Genomic DNA, 12202 nt, shown 5'->3' on the forward strand with positions numbered 1-12202 from the left:
AGCAGCTTCCTGGTAATAAGCAGGGTTCAATTCCAGGGAGCTCTGCTGTTGCGGGGCACACTCTCCCGGTTGCGTGTTGTTGAGAGGTGGCTGCCACAACCCTGCTCCTCCATAGCTTTCAGCGTATTGAAAGTTCTGTGGCTGGTAAGATTGTTGCCAGTGAATATTTTGGCTGCTTCCTGGACTGCTTCTTGGGCTGCTGTCCAGGCTGGTTCTTGGACGGGGTCTCTCGCTGTGGCTATAAGGAGCTGCAGCATGGTTCCCGATCCTTATCCTGGAACCTATCGTCTTTGGTGTTCTGGCCCTTCTGTTCTGAAACCAGATCTGAACAGAAGAAAGGAGAGAACCAATATAGAAGACATTGTTACCATGAATATGTCTTTTTGATCCAACAGAGAGAATTACATTTAATAAATTATGCTTATCCCTCTGGGTTTTCTCTTTAGTTCTCTGCAGCATTTTTCCACTCTCTTCAGCTCCACATTCATATATCCCATGTTCATAATTTCCAGTTACTGTTAAATATAAAGCTTCTATGTTGGAATGACTAAATACTGCTATTTGGCTGTATTTTGTTCTGCAGTATCAGGAAAAGCCACCTTTAAAAGCTGCACAAGTGTACAGTTCCACAAGACTCGCTTTACTGAAGTATACCTGTGGATGTGAGCTTCATCTGTAAAAAATTGTCAGGCGTTTGTTAATGCCAAGTGGATGCCTGCATACAAGACTTAACATCTCTGTGTGCATTTGTGCTGGAAGGCAACACTTTATGCCTGGCAATTGTTTTAAACATTCAATAAACTTAGTAATAGTAATTTTAAATGGCTCACTCAGAAGACCTACCCATTTGTTGTGCCCTGTTTGGGGTCTTCTGCCTCAGCCTCCCAAGTTTCCTGGGGGTAATGGACTAGGCAGGGAAGTATATTTATATATTTTCTAAATGCCAATTTCTCCGTAGGAGAGAACTAAGTACTTGCTCAACCTTTGCCAGAAAAAGCAATGCAGCTTAACTCGTTTTAGTCTCCCTAGTGCAAGCTGCTTGTGGCTGCAGTCCTCTGCACATTACCTTTTGGGAGTTAGTGTTAACTGGATCAGGCTGCAAAGGCAGCCTATAAAACCAGATTTAATGTACTTCTAGCACTAAGCCCATCCATTGCAGAAATTAGATTTCTAAGCTGGGTCTCTGAAGATTTTTTAAAAATGATTTAAACCCAGAACCCACGATAGCCCCCCCCCAAAAAAAAGAACCAAGAAAGAGGAAGTTAGCTCTTGAACAAGGCGCCTTTCGCCATAAGCTGAGAGGCACCAGGGTGAACTAAGGCCTTCAACTACGCAAGGATTATTCTGAGCGTTTCAAATTGTTCCAGTATGTGCGGTTCAGCGAAGTCTTGGGAGCCCCCACCATCCCGATTCTTACGTGCACACGATCTTCTTCAACTCCGATGCACCTCGCCAGCGCCTCCCTAGTCCCGTATCCGGGGTACTGGTTCTCTTCAAAGGACTTTTTTAGGAGCTCGACGTGAGATGGGCTGAAAACAGTCCTTTTTCGCCTTTCTCCTCCGACTTTGGGGTGGCTTCCTCCTGGGAAAAGACAAAGCGGCAAATCTGAAGGAAGCCCTCAGCTTAAACAGAAGCGACGCTTGCAGATCTTCCTCCCGACATGGAAAGCTCAGGGCATAATAATCATTTCTTTAAAAAGTTTCTCTTACCTTCCTTGTTGGTTGCCATCATGAAAATACTCCCTCAGGTTCGTTCACTCTGCAGGGGATTCGGTCTGGGCATTTATCTCCGGTGGGCGACCCCACCCTTACTTCTCAACCAATTGGAGGGAGTCACCCCACCCTTTCTTCTCAACCAATAGAAAGAGTTACATTCTCTTTCAAAAAATCGCTTGCTTTGCCAAACTGGGTCTAACCCCTCCCTCCCTCCCTCGACACCCCTTTGGCAATTGACTCTTCATCTGAATGGAAGAGAGTTGAGAGGTGAGGGGAGAGGGAGAGAGATTTTGGGCGCCTGCTACGCATTTTCTTTGTACACCCGCATTGTACAAAAATCACACTTGCGAGGTCCAACCAAACAACACCCCCCCCACACACACACATTAGCACACACTTCGTATCTTAAACGGGTACTCTCCTTTTTAAAAAGATTTTGTTGTTGTTCTAAAAAGAACCAAGTATAAATTATTTCATATCGACACAGAAGCTTGGAACAACTTAATTCCAATACCTCTCATAGCATCCTGCCTCGTCTAAATAGATTTGTACATCGCCTTGGATGGAGGCAGTGGCAACGGCCAGGAATCGCATCAAATGCGAATAAGACGGTATACATAACAGCGGTGGCAACCGAAGAAAGAAATCTAAGCTATGTAAGCAATCTATATTTTATTAACATATGATTAAATTTGCACTCATTTTTCGCTAGTTTTGAAGACTTAGGAAACAGCTTACGTTCTTTTAAAAACGGTGCATTGGATATGCAAGGGCACCCGCCATCTTAGAAGAGGAATTCCTTGCACTAAGAATGCCTTTTCCAAGCTGGTACCTGCAAGTTAGGACTCGTATGTTAATCTTTTATAAACCCAAATAAATAAATTAGACGACAGTGCCGTTGTAGTTGGTTTAATTTGCTGATTGCTAGTTGTGAAGGGGCCCCCAGAACAGCTCAAGTTCAGGACCCCCAAAATGTAGGTCTGTCACTGCTTGGGGCTGATGTTGGGAGAACAGTAATAGACATCTGCTGTTGGGTTTGAAAACAGCAAACGAGGGGAGGGGAGGGGAGGGGAGGGGAGGGGAGGGGAGATTCAGAACTATTTGTGACACTGGCGAAGAGGTGTAAATACCCATCCAAGTTGCCCACTCAGAACTAATATTGGCCCAATAAGGGGATTGGAAGTCACAGGAACCATGCAGTCATACACTTAGAATACAGGAATTATGAGCCCAGGAACTTGTTTTGAGAATCAGAATTAATGGGAGCTAATAGGCTTTCCACACATAAATCCGTTCCGAGTTAACTCAAGTATTCTTCATCTCAGCAGGATAATGTAGAGGGGAAGGGGGATTATTTTGCGGTTATTGTGTTTATAAACACCGGGAGGTGAGTCAGCAATCCTTTGTGATGTACTGCAAAACACCCAGCGTTCTTCCCACCTTATTCCTACCACTGCCATGCAAAGGAAACAGCAATTTAGAAAGCAGTTAGGACTGGGGGGGGAGGGGGACAGGGATTAATTGCTCCCCCCATCCCACCCTATGCATACAAGCAGGTGATGCGTTATCACAGATCTCCAGTTCAGATGATTCAGAAAAGGGCAAGCTGAGTGATCAAGTGGATGGATCAATGAGGAAATGTCGGAGCACTGGGGACTTGTTGGTTTAGAGAAAATTTGGATAAGAGGTGGCATGACAGAAATTTATAAAATTTTGCATTGCATGGAGAAAGTGGATAGAGAAAAATTTCTCTCCCACTAAACTACACTTTAAAAAGCTACAATCCTAAAATCATTGAACTTTCCCCCCTTGCAGTTTGCCTTTGCTGTTTTATTACATTTTTATTGGATGCTTATTGTTTTGATATATTGATGTAAACCACTTTGTGAGGTTCATTTCAAAAGCAGTACATAAGTAAATGAAATGGTAGGGATTGAGAGGGAGGTATTTCTGACTAAATGGATCTGTCTTGATTTATAATAATTAAAAATCATGATCAAAAAAGATAAAAGAGAACCAAAAACATCTTTTGCAACTTATATGGATGGCATCACAGAGAGTATAAAACACCCAAGCTTCAATAAAGAATTAAACCATGTGGGTGAACCAAAAGGTCTTCACTAGATGATTTGGAGAAGAAGGCACCAGGATAGACTCCCTGAGGAGGCTGTTCCATAGCTGGGATACTACTGCCAATAAAGCTCTCTCTCCCTGATCGACACCCACTTCATTTCATTTCCGTTTCAAATATTAAAATTATATTACTCAAATAAGTCCAGTTTGACTGTGAGCAATGTGTTATGCCTGCAGGTATCAGAAAAAGAAGCTCAACGTATATTTTGAAAGAGTAATCTTTCAATATCCATCAAAGCTCTTTAAATACCCATAACTCTTCCATGCATTAAGTTTGCCTAAAAATTCTTTTCACCTTAAGTTATTTTACCAGAAATCATACTTCAATAAGTAGATTTGGTAACACTTTTCTGTGTTAATAAATTTGGTTTCCATTCATGAGTCTTCCATTTTTTAAAAAACAGAAGTTTGAGATGGGGATATAAGGTTTAATTGATTTTTCTACCATGAGTGTGTTAAGTTGCTCTCCAAAGCTTTAAAGACATATAAGTTTAACTTGTATGTGCCTTAACCTGCAACATGGGCATTTATATCTATTAAAAACTTTGTGGGGGGATATTGGGAACACTTTATTTCATTTTCTTGCCCTTCTTCCCCCTTCCCAAGGTTTGTGCTCTACTGCCTTCAGTGAAGCTTCAATGAAGTTGCCTGTGAACTAGATTGTACCCAATACAGTTTGCCTTCTGTGCCGTTCAGCCTTGATTTAACCAAGTTTAGTCATAATAAAATAAGTCAATTAATTTTAGATTCTTAATTGGACCCTCTTAGGACAACTAATTTAGAAGTAGTCCCACTGAACTTACTAATACACAACCAAATCAACAACAGCTGCAACATGCTCCCCGCCCGCCGCCCAGCAAAAACCCTGAAACAACTGAGCCTAAGAGTATAAAGCTATCAAAGCCTAAGACCTCTCCAAATGGTTTGTTCAGGGCTTTTCACAAATAATGTGACATTATTGGCATATCATTATGTTCCCTGTTCATTTGATTATATATTCAGATCTAAATGGTTCTGATAATGGGTCAGTGGAAAGTGCGAACAGCAGTGGGGATAGAGGACATCTTTGTTGAGTACCTCTACATAATCTGCATGAGTCTGAATTTACTCCATTCACTGAGATATAGGCTTTGGGCTTGAAATATATGACAAATCCATATCATAAAACCTCACCTGCCCAGTTCACTATATTTCTCAACACTGCACTATGGAATTTAATGGGGCTGGGTGCTAGATTTGGCAGATAAAATTGAATCTAGTGGATTTGTCCTACCCTGCCCTGCCCCTTTAGTCCTACCCTGATATAGGACCAGATCTGGGTTGGGTGTGACCTAGGTTGGGATAGGGCTGATCTGGGTCCACATCTTAGTGTGTGTGTGTGTGTGTGTGTGTGTGTGTGTGTGTGTGTAAGCACAGCCCTGGAATTACTCAAGATGTGATTATGGCTGCCAACCTAGATGGCTTTCTCAAGAGATTAGGCAAATTCATGAATGCTAAGACTATCAGTGGCTACTAATCGTTATGAATATATGCTATCAGAGGCATATCAATTGCTGGGAAAGAACAAGGCAAAAGGGTTCTCACCTGACCTGTGTCCTGCTTTTGGTATTGCATAGTGATATGGTTGGCTACTGTGTGGAGCAGAATGCTTGGAAAACCTGGCATTTCTTGGAAAACCTGGCATTTCTTGGAAAACCTGGCATTCTCCTAAACAGACCTCATATACAGAAAGGTGGTCACATATGCACAAATTAGATGTGATACAAGAGATCTATGAATAAAATAGCTACAAGTAGTTCTGTAGCTGCCAACTGACCAGATCTTCTTCCAGAATCATTTGCAGTTAAAGAAATAAAAACAAGCATTTAATGCATGCAATTAAAAAACAAACACACCATATCCTTGCCTTCAGAAGATGCACTCAGTCTATAATGATTCTGTATGTCTCTCATCCCTTAAAAAAAAAAAAAAAGCTGCTTTCTCTCTTGGAGATGAAGAGTACTCTATCCATTGTAAATAAGCTCAATTAAAAGCAAAAGTAGGCATGCTGACCCATTAGAAAACAACAACAACAACAACTCCACAATCCACAGTAGGGTAATGTGTTTATTGAAACCAACAGGAATGCCAAACAAGTATGGCAAGCTCTCCAGAACTCTTCACCAGACAAGGTGTTTCACAAAGCAGGGGGTGAGGGAGATCAGAGTTTCTTTCTTATTTAAGCACAAAAAGATGTTGTAATCATGACCTGCAAGATAAAGACCACGGGCTGAGATGCCATTCATTTGAGGCAGTAGAATCTAGCACAAAAGTTAGTACCCATTTCACAATGGCTTTTTCAGATTATCATTTCAATCTGTAAGCAATCATTGTAAAATTGGTGCAGGGGGAATCTTTTCAATCCTGCAAAACCAACAGAAGAGTCTTGTAGCACCTGAAAGATTAACAAATTTATTATGACAAACACAATATAATTCACTTCATTGGATGCATAAAGGGTTATCCTGAGTTGCAGAGACACAATAGGTGGGGAGCTTGGAAAAAGAGATCAGAGGGAAACTAAATGCTGAATTATACAGTTGAGGATAATGACCTTTTAAACTGCAATGATGCACCAAAGACAGTAGTTGATAACACAGACATCCTTGCACTGGTAAGCCAGTTTTTAGCACATCCACTGTGGTTTAAAAAATCATAAACCCAGCACCTATTGTACTGATTCCATCTGCAAATAATAGCATTGGTGCATTGTAATACAATGGTCTCATGGTTTGAGGTCACTTCATTCAATAATGAACACCTTAAGGTCAGTGACAGAGCATCCTGAGAAGCTGAAATGTTCCCTCTTTGGCTTTTCTATACTGCCATTTCAGATTTGTGCTCATTCATTCTTTTGCATAAACCAGCTAGAAGGTCATTCTTGGCAAATGATGGCATATATTACTTTGGAAGATGAGCAGGTGAATTAGCCCCTCAGGTTGTATTGACATTCTTAGCTCCTGTAATAATTATGTTAAACTAGATACGGGAACAAAGTTGGTACCTGGCTCTGCCACAGCGTCTGTTCCCTCTTGTCCACAATCCTGTTATATAGCCTGTTACTCATGAAGAGGTGTTTTTAGGTTAATGGGCTGTCACCCAAGGCCTGTGATAGGAAAGTGTCACCAATGCATCTCAGATAGAAGAGAGGCTTTCAGTTTTGTAGTCACTCTTGTTTTATAACAGATTGAACTAAGTAGGTAATTGACCTGATGTGATCAATCCGCTCCTCTGAACAGGTTGGATCAACAGGATCAACAAGTGTTTCTTTCTTTCTTTTTTCCTGCCTGCAGATTGTTAATGAATGGCAGCCTCTGACTGGCCGAGGTTCCAGGAGGGAGAGTTTAAAAGGAGAGGCTTTGGAGAGACAGTTAGTTTGATGAGAGGGTTGGTTGAAGTGGGTTTGAATTGTGGTTGGAGAGGGAGGGAGATAGCTAGGGAGACAGTTAGGAGACAGGCTGAGGTATAAAGAGTGAATGGGAGAAAGAGTTGGCTCTGGAAAAAACAACTTCCACTCTGAGCGTATTGTGAAGGACAGAGTGTGGTGTCCTGTAGGAGGAATAGACCAGAATTTTACTGGGAGGCAGAGGTTGAGCCAGGAGAAATAGGAGCTGGAAAGGAACAGCCTACTTGGGACTCAAATCTAGTCTGGAGGGCAGAGATAGATTCTTCTAAGGAAAAGACCCTGTGGTCCATTACTTAAAAGTACCTTAAAGTACCTCAGGAGCAGGATTGCTAAAGCGGGTGGATAACTGAAAGAAAGTATCAAGGAACCAAACCAATAATGCAAAAACAACTGAGGACAAATTTAAAGTGAAATCGCACTTTATTTCTGAACTAACCTAAGTTGAATCCATTTCTGTTATATACTATCTTGCCTTAAATAAATCTTTATTGTTTATTTAAAGAAAACCTGTCTGAGACTCCAACTTACTAGTTACCCCTTCACAAAGGTCCTCCACAGGATACTCTGGGGCTAGAATTTTTAAGGGAAAAGGGAAACAAACCTTCGGGTAAAGGGTTGTTCAGTGAGGTGGGGGCAATTTATCTAAGTGAGAGCAGGCCCAAAGGCATGAAAGGAAAAAGTGTCGTTGTGCCCGTTGCAACCTCCTCTTGCACCTTTTGTTGTGCTTTACGACAACCACCATCTGCTTGCAAATATCCCCTTCTAGGGCAACATGGTGAAGAGAGTGGTGAAGGAGCTGTTACAGGAGTTTCTGGAGGATGCAGCCCATCTGATCCCTTATATCACAGTTTGATGACTGAGGTTTTCAGGGAAGACATTGGTGGTGGTCCCCCATGGTTCAGATGAACAGCTTGTAATTTACAGATTCTATGCATTCAGCATTATGGGGCCAGTCCTGATTGAGTTTAGACAGCTCTCCTGCCTTTTGAACTTCAGACACTTGACAAAACCTTTTCTATTTTGTAGGCATTTTAAGATGGCTTCCTGATTCTCTGATTGGTTAGCAACTTGCTGGCCTTGTTAAAATTCTGTGGCTGGCAAGACAAAAGGCACTCATTTTCAGTGCAACCATCATACTTTCCAAAGTGCATAGTCAAATTCTTGCAGCAGTGAAGGTCTTCACGATCAATGCAGAAATGGGATGGTTGATCATACATATTTCAAAAGGAGATTCTTTTAAAATGCACTGCAAGAATCAGAATGTGGTAGATTTACGGGCAAGGGATATTAGACATAATATACAATTGGCATCATGGGAAAAATTATGGAGGGAAGATTTAAAATTTACAACATGCTGAATGTTGAAAGAGAATTATATGAAAGTGATGTATCGCTGGTACTGAACTCCTACCAAGTTAGCAAAAATGTATAGAACAGCTACAGATATATGTTGGAAGTGTAAAGAGAAAGAAGGCACATTTGACCACACACGATGGACGTGCAAGAAGACAAAAGGATATTGGGAAATGATTTATAATGAGTTGGAAAAGATGTTTAAAATTACCTTTGTGAAAAAACCTGAAGCTTTCTTACCAAGAATTTTAGATCCAGAAATGCCTAAGGATCAGAATAGACAATTTATGTATGCTACAACAACTGCCATTTGCCCAAAGATGGAAAGAGGACAAAGTACCTACAAAAGAAGAATGGCTGATAAAGATGATGGACTATGCCGAAATGGCAAAAATGACTGGGAAAATCAGAGATCAAGGGGACAATAAATTTAATAAAGAATGGGGAAACCTTATAAGTTACTTAAAAGAACACTGCAAACAATTAAAAACACTGGCAGGATTCCAAACAGCTCTTGCAATGTAGTGGGAACTATGCTAAAAGCTGAGTTTTAAGAAAATATGGAGAATATTATATGCTGCAGTTGGAAAAGAAGATCTTGGGAAACCATGGAAAGGTGGAGGGAAGTCTTGGGATTCAGAGAATCCTGTGTGTAGAATGACTATGATTTAAGTGAGATGATAATTGTTAAAAGCAAAAATGAATAAATAAAGAATGTAATACATTCTGATTCTTACCATGCTTCTTTTAAAAACAAAACAAAACAAAACAAAACAAAACAAAACTCCTTACTTCTTTACTGAGTAGAGATAAACAACTAATGGCCTGGGAACTCAATCCATGTATTGGGAGTCATTCAAATATATCATCCTGATGCAAATTCCAAAGCCCACACCTCCATACATTTACTCCATGCACTATGTGAAATCTACTTCCTACACTAAAAATTGTTTGTCTGTGTTACACAGAGAGTGACTTGGAACCAAGCCAGACCTAATTTTGTAAGTTTATCTGTAATAAACTCATTTCTTGTTAATTTTAGAAATGGCAAACACAACATTGGGGGAGGGCAGGTGGTATTTACGGATTCAGATCTGTTTGCGGTGCTAAGGAATGGGTTTAAAACACCATGCCATTTCACCCAAGTTGCCCCCTCAGAGCTAGTATTTACCCAACAGGAAGGGTGGAGGTTGCAGGCACCATGCAGCAAATTTGTTTCCCCCCTTCCCGTTTTATTTTATTTTATTTTTTTACTGTATAGAACCTACAATTCTGAATTTAGGGGAGGGGGATTACTTTGTTGCTGTTATTGATAAACATGGGGGAGTCAGAAATCCTTTCTGATCTACTTAAAATCACCTAGAGCTCATCTACCTTCTGGCCATCCCTGCCATGTGAAGAATATAGAAGCTTGGGAAGCCATTCAGATTGGTGGGGGGGAAACAAAGCAGAAAGGGTTAAAAATCCCCTTTCAAGCTCTTTCTGACTCCACCCACCCCCTCAGCTGCAAACATGTGATGCCTTATCACTGATCTCCAGACATTGAGTCTAGATTGATATCAGCTGTCTAGCAAGCCTTTGTTCCCATTGGTGGGAGGAGTCAAACTGCCACAACTGTGTTGTTAAGGGATAATAATAAAGATTGCTTAAATAATGATTACTCAGTACTGTCAGGAACTGATCGCAAATGCCTTGTGTGTTAAAATGTCTGGTTTGTTTTGCACAAAATTGTCAAATGTCATGAATTAAAATAAAGCAAAGGCATTCTAATGAAAAAACAAAAACAAAAAACTGCCAAGAGTCAAAAGGCTTTGTTAGTATTGTGAAGAACACAAAATGTTGTCCCTGAGAAAACTGGAGCACTCTAGTCTCTCAGCACTCTAGAAATGGCAGTGGCAATGGTAATAGAATGTACAGTGGAATGGATATCTATACACATTATGTGAACTCAGAAATCAGGCCCAGTCTTCACAATGTGCTGCATGTTAGAATGTGGTTCCTCTAGGGAAAACGCCATGAAGATGCTATATAAAGTAAAGGGTAAAGGGACCCCTGACCATTAGGTCCAGTTGTGACCAACTCTGGGGTTGCGGTGCTCATCTCGCTTTATTGGCCGAGGGAGCCGGCATACAGCTTTCGGGTCATGTGGCCAGCATGACTAAGCCGCTTCTGGTGAACCAGAGTAGCGCATGGAAATGCTGTTTACCTTCCCACCAGAGCGGTACCTGTTTATCTACTTGCACTTTGACGTGCTTTCGAACTGCTAGGTTGGCAGGAGCACGGACTGAGCAACGGGAGCTCACCCCATCGTGGGGATTCGAACCGCCGACCTTCTGATCGGCAAGTCCTAGGCTCTGTGGTTTAACCCACAGTGCCACCCGTGTCCCAAGATGCTATATAGATGGCATCATACCCCCTTGAAACTAGCAAAAATGTATAAAGGAGGATCACCGATTTGTTGGAGATGTAAAACAGATGTGGGGTTATTTTACCATATGTGGTCATTGGGGAATTCTGGGATAACATCTATAATGAATTTAAGAAACTATTCAAACTCACCTTTAAAAAAACCCCCAGAGATCTTTCTTTTAGGCATCTTACCATTAGAAATTAAAAAACACCATCAGAAGGAAAACCTTCACAACCTACTTTATAAATTCTTGCTGAAGCTACTGATCAGATCTTAGAACATGTCATTGGCCTGGTTGTACGTAACACTAACCCCTTATTAACATTAACCATCATTAATAAACCATGGTTACAACTGAGGCATCAGGCAGATAATCAGTTAAATCTTGATTCAATGCATCATAGAAACATTAAAAGCACAGTGAGAGCAGATGTATCTTGAGAGCAGTTTGATCTTTTTGCAGCACTTCATTGACAGCATTGCAACTTTTGGATGATGGCACTTTAACCATAGCTAAGGAGGGGACGCAGGTGGCGCTGTGGGTTAAAGCCTCAGCGCCTAGGGCTTGCCGATTGAAAGGTCGGCGGTTCGAATCCCTGCGGTGGGGTGCGCTCCCGCTGCTCGGTCCCAGCGCCTGCCAACCTAGCAGTTCGAAAGCACCTCCGGGTGCAAGTAGATAAATAGGGACCGCTTACCAGCGGGAAGGTAAACGGCGTTTCCGTGTGCGGCTCTGGCTCTGGCTCATTGACAGCATTGCAACTTTTGGATGATGGCACTTTAACCATAGCTAAGGAGGGTATCCAGGTTCACATGTAACACTAAGCTATGGTTAACATTAGCTAAGATTTCTAAACTAGCTAGAACATTTAACCATAGTAAATAAACCATAGTTATGGGCTGGGTTCACACACAATGCAGCTAAACCATGGTTTAATAAACCATAGTTTAGTAAGCCATGGTTTAGCATTCTAAACAAACTGATATGCTAGGCAGGTTGCTGGAAGTCACAAGGGCTTACTGCCATCAGCAAAGCAAAACATTTCCAAGCAAACTCTGCCAATGAGTAGGGGTAGTCCACATGCTTCAGAACTCCTCTTCTTTTCAGGCTGCGTGTTAAAACATACTCACACAATGGCAGTGATCAAT

Source organism: Podarcis cretensis, assembly GCF_951804945.1.
Source record: "Podarcis cretensis genome assembly, chromosome: 5".
Taxonomy (NCBI): domain Eukaryota; kingdom Metazoa; phylum Chordata; class Lepidosauria; order Squamata; family Lacertidae; genus Podarcis; species Podarcis cretensis.